The following is a 19913-nucleotide window of genomic DNA, read 5'->3' as shown; positions in this document are numbered from 1 at the left end:
CAAATACAACAGATGTTCATGAAGTCATCCAAAAGCATTCACAAACACACATGGGTGCACAGACAGTTAACTCTCAGGGTTCTCATTTAACAATCAGACAAATCCACAACGTGGAAAAATCTACAACAGTCTGTTTTCTTTTTTCAAGTCAATGCCATTAAAGGGGAAAGGGGAATATTAGATAAGGAAAATCCATTTCCAGATTAAAGTACATTTAAGAGAAAAACAAATACATGCAGTGTGGTTATTTATTTATTTACTTGAAACAGAGTCTCACTCTGTCACCCAGGCTGGAGTGCTGTGGCACGATCTCAGCTCACTGCAACCTCTGCCTCCCCGGTTCAAGCAATTCTCCTGCCTCAGCTTCCCGAGTTGCTGGGATTACATGCGCCCGCCACCACCCCCAGCTAATTTTTGTATTTTTAGTAGAGACGGGCTTTCACCATGTTGGCCAGGCTGGTCTCGAACGCCTGACCTCAGATGATCCACCCACCTCAGCCTCCCAAAGTGCTGGGATTACAGGCGTGAGCCACCACGCTTGGCCTGCAGTGTAGTTCTTGATCGAATTCTGTTTAAACAAACCAGGTATTGAATTCAATTAATGAATAATTAGGGAAACTTAAATATGGACTAGGTATAGAGTGATATAAAGGAATTAGTGTTAATTTTATCAGTAAGAATTATTGTATTATGGTAGACACACACACATATACTCAGGCATCCACAGTATGTTAGCAAAATATTGGCACAGAGCATGTGCTCTAGAGCCTGAGAAAGCTAGGTTTCACAACTTAATCATGGTTCCACAATTTACTAGCTATGTGAATCTGGGCAAGCTATTTAAACTATATGATATTTGGGTTCCTATGTTTTTAAAAGAAATTAGTATTTCTAATTTTTATAATTATTATTAGGACAAAATGATACACACTAAAAAAAATTTTTTTTGAGACAGAGTCTTGCACTGTTGCCCAGGCTGGGGTGCAGTGGCACAATCTTGGCTCACTGCAACCTCCGTCTCCACGGTTCAAGTGATTCTCCTGTCTCAGCCTCCCAAGTAGCTGGGATTACAGGCGCCCACCACTATGCCGGCTAATTTTTTTGTATTTTTAGTAGAGACAGGGTTTCACTATGTTGGCCAGGCTGGTCTCAAACTCCTGACCTCGTGAACTGCCCACCTCGTCCTCCCAAAGTGCTGGGAATACAGGCGTGAGCCACCACACCCGGCCGAAAAATATTCAATATAGTACCTGAAACGTAGTAAGCATATAACAAGTTTTACTTCTTTACATTAGGTTATATTTATATCATTAGTATTATCATTAACAGTCAGACCACACAGTGGAGAAGAGAACAGAAATAGCAAGATGGATAAAAATTAACAAGAGCACCCCTGGGCATACACACATACCAGCACACTTAATTCTACATTTTAGGTTAGAGTTACGGACTCAGTCATATGTCTTGAAACAGAAATTTCCTAACACTGTGGTCATATTTAACCCAACTGTATAATTATCCATCTGTTCTGATCTTTTGATGCTTATTCAGTGGAGCATATACACAAGTATTGGAGATCAGGACCTCAGTTTATAAATGGGAGTTGCTCAGGGAAGAAAATTATAGTGCCCAGTCCATGGCCCCTAAGAAATAGAGCCCTGGCTTTTCACTCACTTTCTCTAAGTCTTGTCCCAATCAAAGCCCTTGAAACAGCCAATACTCACCAAATCTTGGGGATCAGGCCAAAGGGAAAGAAGAAAGAATGTGTTGACAAAACCTGCAAGAGAGCAGACACACCAACCAAAAACTAAAACTAAAAATAAAAATAAATAAGTGGAAGGAAAAGGAAGGACATTAGAGAGGTTGATTCCCTGTCCATTTATTTTCTCTGATCACTCACTGCTGTCTGTGGGGCAAAGGCAGGTAGTCAGGGGATTAGGGACTCTGACATGCCTTCTTCTCATCCTCAAGGGAAGAAAATGAAAAAGACTCTATTAACTTTGTTAATGTCTTTGAGTAAACACTGCCTTAGGGTACTTTATTTATTTATTTGTTTGTTTATTTGTTTGTTTTTTTGTTTGTGGGCTGATGTGTATGTGAGTGGAAAGCCGTGTGGATGTGCCTGTCATATCACCCAGGTTTCAAGTTCATGCCCTCACTTACCAGATAAAGGACTTTGGTTACTTAATTTCCATTAAAAGGTGGTCATATTAGTACCTGTCTCTCAAGATTTTATAAGGATTGACAAATTAAGTAGGGTACTGCTTGTGACAGTGCTTAACATATTGGCAAACTCATAGTGTAGACGAATAACCTAGGGCACCTGTTAAAATAAAAACTATATGGCCCACATGAAATAATCCTAACATCATCTTTTAAAACTTCTAGCGACTTTAGGGGTACAAGTGTTTTTTGATTATATGGCTGAATTGTGTAATGGTGAAGTCTGGGTTTCTAGCGTACCTGTCAACCGTATTGTGTAGTGTGTACTCAATAGGTAATTCTTCACTCCTCACCCCTCTCCCAACCTCTCCTCTCCTGGGTCTCCAGTGTCCATTATACTACAATGTAAGCCCTTGCATACCCATAACTTAGCTCCCACTTATAATTTTTAAAAAATTAAACTTCATTAAAAAATTATAAAAACAATTTGAGCAAATAAAATATATTCTTATGGAAAATCTGTTAGATCTACCTGCTGGTACTGTCAGGAATTTCTGGAAATCCAGATATCAATTTTTACCTGAGAGGCTTTTATCCCACAATTCTGAAAGTCAAGTCAGTTTCTGTCAATGTTTGTCAAATGTTTGCTAAATATTGTTGGATGTGTTAATTAATAAAGATTGCCAGGAGTCCACTCAGTACTCTGAATGTTCTATTATATCTGGAATAAACCAGAACTAAAGAGATTAGCATTGTATTGGCTCCCGACAGAATTTTTACCTTCTGCTGAATAAAAATTGAGGTTACTTCACTTCTCTATACTAGGATCATGGACTGAAAAGTCACATGAACTTGTGTATTCTGTAAGAATTTCATTAATTGCATCACTTACTGCCTATTCTAAGAGCTTTCTGAAGATATTTCTCTGTTCTTCATATCAAGAGTAGTTTTGCTTCTCCAACAATTAACTGTCTGAACTTATAGCTATCACGAATGATTTAGCTAATCATGTTTAACTCTCACACGGACTGCTAGAAAGCTTACAGTTGAATTTCTGACCCACATGTAATAAGAGAACAAAAATTCATAGCAGGTGGAAAGTGTATTTTCAGCCTATTTTTTGTCTTAATTTTTAAAAACCTGTCTATTTTTCTTTTTGCCGTTTCTATTTATACTTTGTAATATGCCACATAACAATGTTTCTGAACAATGGTCCCATAAGATTACAATACCCTATTATAGAGTACCTTGTCTATGTTTAGATATGTTTAGATGCACAAATACCATTGTATTACACTTCCCTACAATACTCGGTATAGTAACATGATGTACAGTTTCGTAACCTAGGAGTTATAGAATGTATTATATAGCCAAGGCTATATCACAGAGATTTATGTAAGTACGCTCTATGATATTTGCACAATAATAAAATCACCTAACAACACATTTATGAGACTGTAGCCTCATTGTTAAGTGGCACCTGACTATATTTTTATTTATGGTATGCAAAATACATCAAGTAATTTTGGAAACAATGCATGTAGCTATTGTCACACGTTAAGAGATAGAATATAAATTCGAACACAATTCTCTGCATCCAAAGGACATCCTTTTCTATTAAAACTATATGTTGAGAGCCATTGTAGAAATAAAAATTCAATGATATGTGAAAAGGGTAGTAGCACAGGGATGGCAAAGTAGTCTCAAGGTAAAGATACCATGAACAACTCTGACATTTTGAGTCAAGTGAAAGCAGTGAGGGTTTGAACTACTGGGGTAGGAGAGGAGGGTGCCTGCACTCAGCTGGGGAACCCCAGAGGCTATTTAGAAAAAAACCACAGGTTTTGAGGATATATCAGATTTGAAGGGGAAATAAGACATTGACTATCATTACTACCTGGCAAACACCTAAAAATAATTATTACTGACCGAGTGACTGAATGACTCACTATGACCAAGTTATGCATATTGGATTTGAAGAGATAATGAATCACACAGAGGTACATTTTTGGCTTGTGACTACATCTCTATGAAGATACAAACATGAAAAAAAAATTGAGACCACTAGTGCTTCCAATTGGTCAAGTCTCAAACCCACTTCTTACTCTGTATATGCTTTACCATTTTACTAGCCATAGAACTTGCCTCCCTCCTTTTATTCCTTGTGGGAAACTCCACCCACCTACATCTCATTTGGCTTTCTCAAGGTTAAGTTAAACATTGAGTTTTATCATTGCCTTATCCCTTTGCTTAATATAAACACCTGCACTCTTAAGTTAATAATTTATGATTATTTGCCATTTATTTATTTGATAAACGTTGTATGTCCCTAGTGTATGCTACATATACTTGATATTGTCTAGAAATTAATAGGCGTGAACAAAGGTAACAACTCACAACCCTGCAGAATCATCAAAGAGGTAATTTACTGCTTTGCTATGGTGTATAAATAAACTACTATGATATATACATCCGAAAAACCATTGAGATATGCCAATCATTACATTGTCTTCATTAAAAGTTTTATAATCACTTTAGAGCAATCATAAGGAATTACAAAAGCTCTTGTTTCTAGAAGTCAAAAAATATTTATTATTTCCTAGACTCAGAACTTACTTTGCTGTAACTGGAATGATTGAGTAGACTTCTGCCTCAAATCACAAAGAAAGCAAAACTCAAGTTCTCGTTAATAAATTTTAGTCTGTCCTTTTTCTTGGGCCTCTGAACACAGGTTCAGTCTTTGACCCAACATACACTAGGAACTTGTTCCTACCTCCAAGAGCTCAGGCACCTATCACTGGGACCCCTTGGGAAAGAGCAGAAGAAGGCTTCTGTTCCAGATCTGCTTGGTCTTTACTCCGTAAACAATAGGGTTGAAAGCAGGTGGAATGATTACGTAAGGGTTGGCAAACATCATATGAAAGGTATGAGGGACATTATGCCCAAAGCTATGGGCAAGGATGGAGAAGAATGCTGGTATATAGAATACGAGGATAACACAGACATGGGGACCACAGGTGCCAAGGACCTTCTGCTTCTTGGGAAGGGAGACAAAAGACAGCATAGAGGATGAGGGTGTAGGAGACAGCAATGAGGACCACATCTGTCATCACTGTCATGATAGGAATACAAAATCCATACCAGATATTGATGGAGATATCAGCACAGGCGAGCTGGGCAACACCTATGTGCTCACACTATGTTTGAGAAATGATATGTGTCCTGCAGTAGGGTAAATGATTCACAAGGAAAATACACAGGACAAAAACACAGAGACTTTGGAAACATATTCCCACAGCAATTTTGACAATGGTTTTGGGAGTCAGAATAGTAGTGTATCTCAAGGGTGAGCAGATGGCCATACAGCAGTCAAATGCCATGGCCAGCAGTATAGCTGAGTCCAACACAAAGCTATAGTGCAGAAAGAATAATTGGGTGAGACAGCCAGGAAAACTGATTGTTTGGGGACCAAACCAGAAGATGCTAAATGTTTTGGGGACACATACAGTGGACAATATGAGGTCAGTAATGGCCAGCATGGAAAGGAAAAAGAACATGGGTGCATGAAGACTGTGCCCCACCACAATGAGGTAGAGAAGGATACTGTTGGCCACGATAGTCACGAGATAGATAAAGCAGAATGGGATGCTGGCCCAGACGTGGTACTGCTCAAGTCCAGGGATGCCCAAAAGGGTGAAGGGGCCTGTACCATGGTCACTCACATTGTACATGGTCATTAAGATCAATAACTTCTGTGTCCCAAAAACAAATTGTTTATAATGAACATGACGAAATTGTATGGTAATTCTTCCTCCACCACTTCCTTGGGGCTGGTCCGCCTCTTTCCTATATTCCAAGAAAAAACCTCTCATTGATATTAAGAGCAATGTTCATCACTTGAAGAAAGACTCTCAGACCCAAAACTTCTGATACTAATCATCCAATTACTCTAGAATCTTCTTCAAACTGCATAAACTGCTATTCCCATTTTAATGACTGAGTTCTCCCTGGGTCAATGGAAGTTGCTGCTCTATAGATATGAGTATAGATAAAAGTAGTCTAACTACATGCAGGGATAGAAAGAAACTGAAAAATACTGGATCACAGTTGGGAAAATTAGATAATTAACAATTACAGACTCCCACTACGTGCCAGGTTCTTGAAAAATATTATCTTATTTAGAACTACCTTCTGAGATATGTATTTTTATCCCCCTCATTTTTTTTTTTTTTTTTTTTTTGCAGAAGCTGGAACTGAGACATAATCTTACCTAACAACTCATCTTTAGTAACTAGCAGAGCCAAGGTCATTAGATTCCACAGCCACTACTCTTTCATGTTGCTGTTACACCAGGTGACTGCCTCAACTCACCGTGAGATGCCAAGAATTCAGAAGAGGCATGGAAGTGTAGCAAAGGATGTAAGGAAACGGATCACTGGAACTGTAATTTGTCCCGCACACTGACCCTATCCCAATTTCAATGACTGTTCTGATATCCCAGATGCTACAGAGAGACTTAAGGCGTGTAGACCAAAATGTTCTCTGAGATTGTGATGTTTGATGCCTCCCATGTGAATGACATGAGAAAGGGTATGAGGCTCAATCTCAGTCCATCCTTAGGAATTAATGAGGGAATTTTGCTTAAGTATCAGAGAAAATTGGTTTGTGTGCTTTTTACAAATACAGAGGGGACCTCTAGTGGAAGAAAAATATAATTTATATATTCTAAATCCTAGGTCAGGCTAAAAGCAAATAAACTTTATAACAAAAGCTAATGTTTTTTGAAAACTTTAATATACTACATGAGACCACTTTTGTAATTTTCTTAACAATTCTATGAGACAGGTAATAATATTATCCACATTTTAAGGATGCAGAGAAAAGTAATTTGTCCAAAGCCACACAAGGAGGAAATAGTAGCACTGGGAATCAGACCCATGAGTCTTTTCCTAGACTCCTCTGTATACAACCAAAATTGTCTACAGACTCTGTGTGGCAAATAACATGCATAACATCTGTATAGCAAAATATACAAAATTAACCAATATATAGAAAACTAAAAATATAAAACAAGTTAACAACATAAAACCCAATACATACACATCATTTACGCTTATAGATTGCTTGAATTCTTCTGTCAAAAAGCACAAAGATAAATACAGTTTAAAAATTCAATTATATGTCACATGAGAAAGATCTAAAACAAAATGATGCAGAAAGGATAAACAAGTGTGAATAAACAGGATAAAAAGGATAGACAAGTGTGTTTCAGACAAATTTAAATGTGATGGAAGCAAGTCTAGCAAAATGGAAAGCAGAAACAGTAACACTTAACTTAGAAAGCATTAAACAGAACAAAAGGTACTTTGTGCAGTTAAAAGGAACACTTCTTAATGAAGGTGTAAGTCATGCTATTTGTACACATCTCTTCTTAGCACTCTAGATACTGTTCCTTAGTGATAGTCAATTCATTTACTCACTTTTTAAATTTTTTATTATTTTTCATAGTTCTCTTGTAATTCCTCTTGATTCTTTAAAGACATATGTCTAGACATTAACTGCAGTTTAAAATTCTTGTGACTCATCTACTCAAAACTTTGTCTCCAATGGATGAATTTATATGTTACTGAGGCACAATCACCTAATTCCAGGGTCATATATTTGAAGCACTGTAGTCCAAAATTGATCAACTTCATAAACCACAAATGTAGACACTGCACTTTGTATCTATTCAATCATGTGATTCAGTTATTACCAATTTGTCCTTGAAAAACTTGAAGCCCTCTAGAATGACTTTCTTACTACCATTCATTCAATGCCCAGGAGTCTTTATATTCTTCTCTGTTCAGGTTAAAATCCATAATTCATCGTTTCAGCCACTCTCTGACCAACATTTTGCTTGCCCTTGTTCCACTGACCTTCCATCACATATGTATGATAAAACCCCCTGCATTATTCAACTAAATAAGTACCCTAGGTCGAAGAAAATAAGGAAACAAGCAAACTTCCTAACTAGATGTATTTGTGTTTCCATAATTTCATGATAATCGATGTTAAACTTAACTAGTGAACTATCCAGTGATCCAACAGCATAATCTTGCTCAGCTCAATCTCTATGACTCATTGTTTCCTACACTCCTCAGAGCATTCTCATCTCACTCCAACTCCCTTTCTCAACAGATAACCTTTCATTTTACTTCACAGAGAAATTAGGAACCATTAGGTATGAAATTATATAAGACTGAAACATCAGTCTTATATGGGAAAATTATTATTTTACGATTACCAAATATATGACAGTAATTTGATGAAATTCATTTTGTTATTAAAGGGAATGCTGACAATTTTAGACTTTCATTAGAACCATTTTAATTAATATCCCCAACTTCTAGAGGAGTTTACTCAGTATCCTCTAATGAATAACTCAGAATCTCATGTTTTCTGTTGGACCAGCTCCTGGCTCATGAATCACCTGGAGCTGTCCTTTGATTTTTGAAAATAAGTTGGGCAATCTGCTATTGATTACTATCACTTGAAATATTGGTTGGTGCCATAAATTGGCATAGCAGGGATTATGGAATTACATTTACCAAAGAATAGAAATATGCGCACAACAATATATGATTGTCCTTTATTCCATATTAAAACATTTTCCTAATTTTTTTAAAGAGCCAAGGCATTTTTCCTATTCACAAAGATCAACTTGGCAAATAATATCTTTGATGTGATGTCTGAAGCTTTTAAAATGGAAGAAGTTATGTACGTGAGCTCAGATTTCATAGACAAGCAACCGAGAAGTCTAGATCAAGATCTAGCTACCCACAGAGGATAGGATTTGAGAAGTACCCATAGAATCCCTGTCTTCTCTATCAAGAGCACTGATTCCCCAGACCACTTAATTGGGAGCATCTCTGATCTGGAGTCCTACTTTGAGTTAAAAGACTAGAGCACCCTCTTGAATAGACTCTATTAAAAGCCTGTGTCATTCAGGAGCCCCTGGATGCTGGCATTTTCATCATGCATGGTTCTGTGAATTAGATAATTACAGCTGCAAAATGTCACTGGGGAAGACTCAGAGAGCAAGGTACAGAGGTGGGCATTATTCCTGGGAAAGGGCACAAGAAGGCTGAAAGTTGGAGAAATCTTACAGGGGACCTGTGGGAAAATTCAGATTCAGAGACTTGAAATCCTAGGTAAAGGTTACACTCTGAAATAAAGTTACTTACTTTATCTCCTGCCAACTTGGCTAGCCCGCAATCTAGGTGGTTGCAGTAACTTCTATGTGTCTGTATGTCCAAGTTCACCAGAATTGTTTTGCTTGCTACCTGTGCAATCTAGCTCACAAACTTCCATCCATTCCTTCAACCACAGATGGGAGACTCCCACTGCGCTGCAGGCAGGATGAGCCTGAGAGTGTTTATGGCTCCTAAGAAAGTCCCAACGGAGTGACCTCTGGGACTTGTTGCCTGCCCCTGTCTCCAGCTAAACGGCACACAGGGACAAGTGAGCAAAGAAGCCAACAGTAAACTTCTTTCTGTTTAACTGGCAGTAACACCTTGAGTGTCTGTGTACTGAGCAGTGAGCCCCATAGAGGTGCCTAGCATGCAACATTAAAGGAAGCACTTGAAACCCTGAGAGTGAGTCCTTTGTTCCTTAAATGTTGCACTCTAGGCATTTCCCCTAATTCCAGCCCTGGAGGAAGCATTATTTAATTCTTCCCTCTTAGCATGTATCTTCATCTCTGCCTGGACTACAGGGAAATTCTCAAACTTATTCTACTGTTTCTAAAACTTCATTTCAATTGCATCTTACTGCATTCCAATAGCAAATCTACACAGTAGCCGGAATGCACTTTTCAATAATTCAATTTCATTCTGTCACACTCTCAAGTAAAATCTTCCTTCAGCCCCCTCCCTCCCTTAGTCTTCAGGATAAGATTCAAGTTCTGAATCAGAAAGTAAAAGCCTTGTTTACTTCTCCAAACAAATCTGACCTTCCGCTTCTTTTCTCTCAGTCTTAGCATATCTAGGGTGCTGTCCATACCAGGGTACATACAATTCCCCAAATCTCACAATATTCTCACTTAATCCTTCACATTTGAAATAATGTCTTCTCTGCCTAGCATATTCCTATTCCTGTCATTTGCCTTGAGAATTTCTCTTTTTCCTTCAAAACACAGCTCCAGTATAAGGTTCTTGACCATCCTGCCCTCTTTCCTGATTACATAGTAACTTCTCTGTGCCCACACAGATCTTTGTGCTTTTTGAGGTTACACATTATTTGTCACTCTGCAGTGGAATTGCCTCCTTCTGTGTGTATTTCCCTACTAATCCGTGATCTCCTTGAGGACAGTTTAAAAAAAAAAAGCCTTCGTCATATCTGCATCCACAGTGCTTGTTATACAGTAGAATAAAATATAAAATTAAATTAAAACTTAAAACTGGTCACTATGTAATGTACTAAACAATGTGCAAATTGAATTGCATATAACATTGCAATCAATCTTCGAACCTGTGAGGTAGCATAGATCTTCACACACGCATGAGGAAACTGAATCCTGGAGTGATTAAATAAATTTTCCAATTTCATCCACAGAGAACTGATGAAGTTGGTGTATGGCAGCCACGAGTCTCTGGCCTTCAGCTCTTTTTTCGTAACCATCTATACTGTCCTGTAGACTGCCTCAACAAATGGTGGGTGGACAAATGCATACATACAAGAATAGCAAATTGGGACAGAGCAAGACTCTGTCTCAAAAATAATTTTTTTTTAAAGTTAAATGTGAAACAGGAAAAACTTCATCCTTTGTCTACAGCCAAGTCCTCCTATCACCTGCCTTCCTTCTTTTCCCACTGGGGACCACTTAGCAATAGTGAGGTGTCCTCCTGTAGCTTTTCCCTATCAGTTGTGTGTCACCCGCTCTGGATGGAGAATGACAAGACACTATTCAGCTGCTCTATCTGCACTGCTCCTATACCAAGTGGTGTGACTGACTGATGCCTCTTTGCACTTCCCATCCTTCAGAAACCCCTGTGAGGATTTTCAAAGAAATTTTACCTTGCTCCAGAACCATGGAAACTCTTTCTTCTCAGTTGTCTGTTCAGACTTTTGGCATCTTTTAGGGTATAGAGAAATTACTTTTGTGTTTGTCCTGTGTTGGGGATGTTTGCATTAATTTTGCCAAAAACTTGGGATGCTTGGCTAACAGCAAGCCTTGGAAATTGAATTTACAACTACATAGATATTGAGAGAACTCCAGAGAGATTTACCTAACTTCAGAAGTGTGGAGACATTTCTGGGTTGTGAAGCTTGTGAGAATGGTCTTATTTTTTTTCTGGAATATTTATACCCTGTTAATGTCTAAGGAAACATTCTGAGAAGGAGGGAGGCGTGTGTGTAGGGGTGGGTCTAGGGAATAGTCTTTCTGGCTTTTGTAAGCAAAGAAAATACATATTTCTTCATTCTTTGCTTATAATGCAAATATAACATGCTATCGTACATTTTACCTGGCCTGCATTGCATTGTCTCAGGAGTAAGAATCAGCTGTGGGGGACCATACAGTTATTATTTTCTTTTTAAGTGAATAATAACAATGTCTCTGATCTGGAATAATTTGTGTGTTCCTTCAAGATGAAATTGATAAAATGAATCTTTAAAACACAATATAATTCAGTGCAAACTTCTAATGTAAATGATCTTCAACTTTCACATGATGCAACCCTGTATATTTTGAGTGACCATTGTCTCTATGCTAATTCCTGTCTCTTCTTCCCACTCTCCTTTCTTCTTTACTCCCTATAGTAATACAAAGCTATATACTTAAAAAGTTATATCTAAACCACAATAAAATAATGTGTTATCATACTACTCTCAAAAATAATGATCAAGTTTAGGAATATGAAAGGTCATTGGGGTAAAACTAACCAAGGGGACATAAAAATCAGAGTTCAAAAGAAAGGAGCCAGTGAAGTGGTTGAAGCTCAAGTGCAGCCTTATAAGGCCTGCAGTCAAGGCCTGAGCCACGGCCTGAGCCACACTCAGACTTGTGCATTGGGCTTCAAGAGGATTATGGCCAGTGGTAAGCTGATGATTGCTTAACAGCCAATTTTGGGGGCTTGCTTGTAGAGTGGCTGATTGAGAAAATGTAGATATTTCCACTATAGCTGACTTCAAGTTACCAATTTGATGTTGACCTGCTTGCAAAATTCCTGAAAGTTAACATGGCTCTCATGAGCCAGTGGGAGCAGCCTCTAGCACATGACTCTTGTGACTCTAGTTAGACCTGACACACTGGGATTAGAATGATGTAACTCAAAAAGGATGTGACAGTGAAGTCTCTGGGCTACAGAAATCCTGACTCATTCTGAGGTAGAATAGTGAGTAGGTGAGAACAAAAATTTTGGAATGAAATTGACTTATTGTCTATATATCATCATATATTTCTTGCATAATAATGAGCATCTTGTTTAACTTTTATTAAGGTAAGATTCACATGACATACAATTCTCCACTTTAAAGTATGTAATTTAGTAGCTTTTAGTACATTTCTAATGTGTAAACATCACCAAAGTCTAATTTCAGACCTTTTTATCACCCCAAAAAGAAACCCCATATTCACTAACTAGTCACTATCCACTTGCTTTTCCTCCATTAACATACTTCCTGTCTCTACAAATTTATCTCTTCTAGACATTTAATGTAAATGAAGTTACACAATATGTCAGTCATTTCTGTCTTGTGTCTTTCACTTAAAATATTTTCAAGATTCATTCATATTTCAGCATGTATTGAAACTTTATTCATTTTTGTGGCTGAATATATTTTATTGTATAATTATACTACATTTATCAGTTGATGTACATTTTACTTATTTTTACTTCTATTTTTGCTACTATGAATAATGGTTTTATAAGCAACCATTTACAAGTTTATATTTGAACACCTGTCTCACTTCTCTTGGGTATATACCTAGGAGTAGAATTGCTAGGTCAAATGGTAACTCTACATTTAACTTTTTGAGGAACACCCAAACTGTTTTCCACAGAGGCGGCACCATTTTACATTCCCACTACCAATCTATCGGGGTCTAATTTCTCCATGTCCTCCCTTGTTATTTTCCTTTTCATATATATATGTATATATACACATATATATGGAAAAAATATATATATATATCACTGTCTTAGTGGATGTGAAGTAGGACAAAGTATTTTATGCAAAAGGATTACAAAATCATTTCCTCTTCTCCTCCTTGTTACCCAGGTTCAAGCTAAGCTTCATTTTCCAGAGCGAATAGCATGTATAAAGGTCCAAGTGAAAAGAAAACACACTTTGTTTGAAAAACTAAAAGAAATATGGTATGATTGTAACATAAGGGCATGTAAGAGTAAGAGAAAAGAAGGAGGTTGGGGCTAACAGACACCAAGCAATGACTGGTCGGCATCATCATACCATAAAAGGCTTTGAAAACATACGTGTTAGGAAATTTGGATTTTATTCAAAGCGAATAGATCTACTGTTGAATGATTTAAAGCAGAAGAGTGAGTTGATCTAGGTTTGAGTTTAGTAAGACCATGATATTTTCTGAGTAGCAAATGGATGGGAGAGAAATAAAGATTGGAGGTAGCAAATTCCTAAATTACGGTATTGAAAAACTTGGGAGGGAGGGACAATGGTGATCACATTTTAATGTGAAGTGTGTGGAAAAATTCAAAGCATATTTAGAAGACATCATAAATAATAAACATATTTTTAAATAATTAAAGAATTAAAGAAAATAAAAGATATAAGAAAAACAGACGTTGACATGGAAAACTAGTTAAATTTTGTACTGTTTTAATAAGAGAGAATTCAAGATGATTTGTGGATCATGAAGCAAGTAAGGAGAGAAGATGGTAATTTTTATTTGAACATGTTGATTTTGAAGTTTCAGTGGGAAACCTAAGAGTAGACATCAAATAGGAAGTTGGTTTTATGGGGCAGATAAGGAATTTGATGTAGAGCTTTAGACCTGGTAATTTTCAGCATAAAGATGGTTACTGAATTTATGAGCTTGCTATATCTTAAACACACTGAGCCTTACAAGCCTATAAATTAGTTTTTTCTTTATTTGAAAAAGAGAAAATTGAAACAAGATGAAAGGACTAAAAGAAGGATAAAAGTTTCTGCATTTATTTATAATTTGAAATAAGCAACGCTTCATTTTAAGCCATAGAATGAGTGCTTCCCATATTTATGTTTTTGATGGTAGAAAATTAGAATGCTTCCATTTGATGCCTATTATTTTCTTGCAACTTGAATAATCCTTATCTCTCTTATCTCCTAATTCCTTTAATTGCACTAACGAGTTTCTCCAACAGCGCTGAAATCTTAAAATTCATAAAAATTGGATCTCTTATTGGAAGACTTCCTGCTAGTGATTTACATAAGAATTCTTTTAAATTTTTCATAGCCCATTTCTCCATATTCTCATCCTCATATCACTGCATCCCTTTAGGAAAGAATAAAAGTATGACCTTGTTTCCAATCTGCTTTGTTTTTATTCCATAATTATGGAATTGAGTACAAGAGGGATTGCTCTATAGAGGCCCAAAAACATGATGTAAAAAGTGCAAGAGATATTTTGGCAAAAGTAATGAGTAAGGGCAGAAAGCATGGTTGGTGTGTAAAATATGAGAATGACACTGACATGAGAACCACAGGTACTTAGGGCCTTCAGAAGGGCATCATTGGATGGAAGGTGGAAAACAGCATGAAGGGTGAGGGTGTAGGAAATATCAGTGAGGGTCAGATCTGAGATAACAGTCATTACCAATATAGTAAAGTCATACCAGATGTTGATGGAGATATCAGCACAGGAAAGCAGGGCCACACCTATGTGCTCACAGTATGTGTTAGAATTAATGTGTGTTCTGCAGAAGGGCAAACGCTTCCCCAGGAAATCAATGGGCAAAGTGTTATTAAACCTCCAGTCAATGCTCACCACAATCTTGCCAAGTGTCTGAGGTGTCAAGTCACTGGTATATCTCAAAGGGAAACCAATGGTCATGTAATGATCAAATGCCACACCCAACAAGATGGCCAAGTCCAGGAAAAAAGCTGAAGTGAAGCAGACCAAAATAAAACCTGGTGAAGCATCCAGGAAATATTATTTCCTGAGCCTTCAACTAGAATATCCCTAATGTTTTGGGGAAATGCATGATGTGTAATATGAGGTATGCAGAGACCAGTATAGAGAGGAAGAAAAACATAGGTTCATGGAGGTTGTGTTCCATGGTGGTAAGGTACAGAAGGATGCCATTCCCTGCAAGGGAGACAAGGTAACTGGTAAAGGAGAGAATTCCCATCCAGATGCAGAACTGCTCCAGCCCTGGGATCCCCAACAGAATGAAGAGTCCTGGATTGAAGCTACTTAAATTCAATGTGGCCATCATGGTGATTGCCATTTGCTGAGGACAAAATGTCACATTTGATTCTGAGACTGACTGGCCTTGAATCCATTTAAGTCTTTTTTATAACTTGAATCCCTTTGTCTTCATCATGTAACAAACACTAAGAAAAATACAATCTATCTCTTGTCATAATTTATCTTTTATCAAAGGCTTTACATCATTTATCAAAGGCTGACAAAAGGTATTAATTTAACTCACAATTTCCTGCCTATAGCCATTACCATAACCACCTTGTTAGTATATCAGGACCATGTCCCACCAGACCCGTAACCTGAGATAATACTGGCCCTTTGTTGTCAACTAAAATTCCAGGACTGTTTTTCTCTCACCAACTAATTCAGTCTGAGATTTCTCAAGGATGTAATCTGAGGGTTGACTATGACTCTTCCTCCTCCTTCAAACCCGATGTTTTATTTTCCTACTTCTGTGATTTTTCTTTTGGAACCCCTCTTTTCTCTGCCTACTCCATTTCTTCACCACTGCCTCACCTCAACCTATCCTGATTATTAATTGGAGCTGTAGAATGAGAATGCTGATTCTTATTCTGGTTCTGTCAATATTTTGCAAACCTTTACCTAACTGTGCTACCTTATTTGTCCCTGAAAACAGGAAACTATCAAGTCACTCACAATCTTGTGTAAAAGCACATAACTATTCCCTTTATGCCTACAGAATACATTTTACTTCCCTGCTCAGCAGGCAATATCTTTCCTGTATTATATGGGTTCTACTGATATGAATGTGTCTAAAATTCTCCCCTAAAGCATACCCATATAGGACTTCATATATTCTCCATCATTCTTACATCTCACTGCTTATATTTTACTCCAAAAGTGCAATCTTACCTTCTCTTAATGTCTACATTCTACCCATTATTTATGATTCTTGAAAGTGCTAACGTCCTCTGAAAACCTTCTCCAGGATTACTTAATCACGTTTTGAAAAGGACTGACATCTCTGTGGGAATCCAGAAGTTCAGGTGCTTGTGAAAAGCTGTGAGGAGGCCCTATTCTCTCACCTATTGCTGACCTTAATATACTGCAAAAGCAGGAAGTGGAGGCAAAGAAAGGGTTGTAAACTGTACTGCTAAGTGTTTAATGTGTGCCTCAAAATGCCAGTGAAGCCCTTCAGCAACCTGGGAGATTTATTGTTCACAAATATTTAAGAAAATCTCTATCTGCTCATTAGCTGACCACTAAGATAACTGAGTAGAAAATTCGGTGGCTGTATGTGACAAACAATAAAACCTTTACAGAAATAGTACCAAAAGTATCACTTAAAAAAGAAAAACCTACAATAATTAACAACAACAGCAAATCCTGGGAATAGAGGAGAATCTACTTTCCAGGGTTATCACTTTATATTATTTAAATTTTCCAGTTTTAACAACAACAACAAAAAAAATTATGAGACATTCAAAGATAGAAGACATGACCTATACACAGGAAAAAGAAAAGTCAACAAAATCTGTCCCTGAGAAAACCCAGATGTTTTTATACAAAGACTAAATGAGCTGGCTTAAATATATTCAAAAAGCTAAAGGAAATCATGACTATACAACTAAAGGAAAATATGAGAAAAACATCACACCAAATATTAAATGTCAACAAACAGAATTTATAAAAAGAAACCAAAGAGACATTCTGGTGTTAAAAATTATAAAAACTGAAGGGTGGATGGCAAGATGGCCGAATAGTAACAGCTCTGGTTTGCAGCTCCCAGTGAGATCAATGTAGAAGGCAGGTGATTTCTGCATTTCTAACTGAGGCACCCGGCTCATCTCATTGGAACTGGTTAGACAGTGGGTGCATCCCACAGAGGGAAAACCGAAGCAGGGTAGGGCGTCACCTCATACAGGAAGCACAAGGAGTTGGTGAACTCCCTCCCCTAGCCAAGAGAAGCTGTGAGGGACGTGCCATGAGGAACAGTGCATTTCACCCCAGATACTATGCTTTTCCCACAGTTTTCGCAACCCGCAGACCAGGAGATTCCCTTGGGTGCCTACACCACCAGGGCCCTGGGTTTCTAGCACAAAACTGGGTGGCCGGTTGGGCAGACACTGAGCTAGTTGCAGGAAGATATGAAATGATATGAACAGACACTTCTCAAAAGAAGACACGCAGCCAACACACATATGAAAAAAAGCTCATCAACCCTGGTCATTAGAGAAATGCAAATCAAAACCACAATGAGATACCATCCCACGCCAGTTAGAATGGTGATCATTAAAAAGGAAACAACAGATGCTGGAGAGGATGTGGAGAAATAGGAATGCTTTTACACTGTTGGTGGGAGTGTAAATTTGTTCAACCACTGTGCAAGACAATGTGGTGATTCCTCAAGGATCTAGAACCAGAAATACCATTTGACCCAGCAATCCCATTACTGAGTATAACCCCAAAGGTTTATAAATCATGCTGCTATAAAGATACATGCACACGTATGTTTGTTGCAGCACTGTTCACAATAGCAAAGACTTGGAACCAACCCAAATGCCCATCAATGATAGACTGGATAAATAAATTGTGACACATATACACCATGGAATACTATATAGCCATATAAAAGGATGAGTTCACGTCCTTTGCAGGGACATGGATGAAGCTGGAAATCATCATTCTGAGCAAACTAACACAGGAACAGAAAGTCAGACACCACATGTTTTCACTCATAAGTGGGAGTTGAACAATGAGAACACATGGACACAGGGAGGGAAACATCACAAACCAGGGCCTGTTGCGGGGTTGGGGGCTAGGGAAGGGACAACATTAGGAGAAATACCTAATGTAGATGATGGGTTGACGGGTGCAGCAAATCACCATGACACGTCTATACCTATGTAACAAACCTGCACGTTCTGCACATGTATCTTAGAACTTCAAGTATAATGACAAAAAAAAAAAAAAGGAAATGCTTACACAAAACAAAATTACATGACAAGAAAAAATATGTATGTTTCACGGTGACTATAATTTTTTTTTTTAATTATAGGTTGAGCACTGTGGCTCATGCCTGTCATGCCAGTACTTTGAGAGACTGAGGCATGCAGATTGCCTGAGTTCAGGAGTTCGCAACAAGCCTTGGCAACACGGTGAGACCCCGTCTTTACTTAAATACAAAAAATTAGCGTGGTGTGGCTTTGTGCGCCTGTAGTCCCAGCTACTCAGGAGGCTGAGGCAGAAGAATTGCCTGAACCCAGGAGGTGGAGGTTGCAGTGAGTCAAGATCATGCCACTGCACTTCAGCCTAGGTGACAGAGTGAGACTCCGTATCCAAAAAAAAAAAAAAAAATTATAAAAACTAAAATTAAAAATTCACTAAAGGAATTCAAAGGCAGATTTGAGCAATCAAGAGAAAGAATCTGCAAACAAAGATAAGCTTATTTAGATTATCCAATATGAAGAACTGAAAGAAAAAGACAAAATATAAACAGAGACTCAGAAACATTTGGGACATACCCAAGTATACCACCATATTCATAGCGAGAGTCCTAGAAAGGGGGGGCAAGAGACAAAGATGTAGAAAGAATATTGGAAAACTAATGGCAAAAAAACTTCCTAAATTTGATTTTTTTTAATATGACTCTACACATTCAAGAAGCTCAAAGAACTCCATGTAGGATAAACTAAGATATCCATATCATAATAATGAAAATATTGAAAGCCAAAATCAAAAAGAAAATCATGAAAGCATCAAGAGAGAAGTGAGTGTGTTCCAAAACTTCTGAGCACATTTTCTTTAGAATCATTTTTATATGAAAATGCTCTCAAATAGTTCCTATTCTTCCTAAAATATTTATCTTAATTGCCTTAGTGCCAGAGCTGGCACAGAGTAAAGTACTCAGGCATGGCAGTATTCACTTTCCATCTCAAAGAAGTAAAGCATTTACATAAAATGTGTCACCTCTTTGGTAAAAAATAAAAAGCATAGACTTAAAAAAAGTTGATAGGCTCATAATTCTTTGACCTTTGCTAGCTTGGTGGGAATATATATTCTATTTCTAGTGAAGTTGAAAATTTTTCCAAACATAGCTGTTTTATTATCATTTTTATTATATTTTATAATTTCTACTTATTTCCCGTCTTTTTTAAGACATTTATTCAGCATCACAATCAGACTATTACACTGAGAATTCAACAGCATGGGTGCAAAAAAAATTAAAAATCTATATTATAACCCTGTGTTGGAATGCTTTACACTTTCCACAGAACAGAAACTAAAACAACCTATTATACAATTAGTAACAAATACAGTCCTTGAGTTTTTTTTGCCCATAAACATGAGTATTTGTCTAAAACTT

The 19913-nt window shown here is 37.5% G+C and overlaps 1 protein-coding gene and 1 pseudogene across 1 annotated transcript in view; both read right to left on the bottom strand.

The window, feature by feature from the left end:
• LOC111540943 (olfactory receptor 52H1) overlaps positions 1-19913 on the bottom strand; it is a 57065-nt gene that overhangs the window by 3064 nt on the left and 34088 nt on the right.
• LOC111540941 lies at positions 4873-6333 on the bottom strand (annotated as a pseudogene).

This window comes from Piliocolobus tephrosceles, chromosome 13 (assembly GCF_002776525.5).
Source record: "Piliocolobus tephrosceles isolate RC106 chromosome 13, ASM277652v3, whole genome shotgun sequence".
Taxonomy (NCBI): domain Eukaryota; kingdom Metazoa; phylum Chordata; class Mammalia; order Primates; family Cercopithecidae; genus Piliocolobus; species Piliocolobus tephrosceles.
This window is presented reverse-complemented; position numbering and strand designations above follow the sequence as displayed.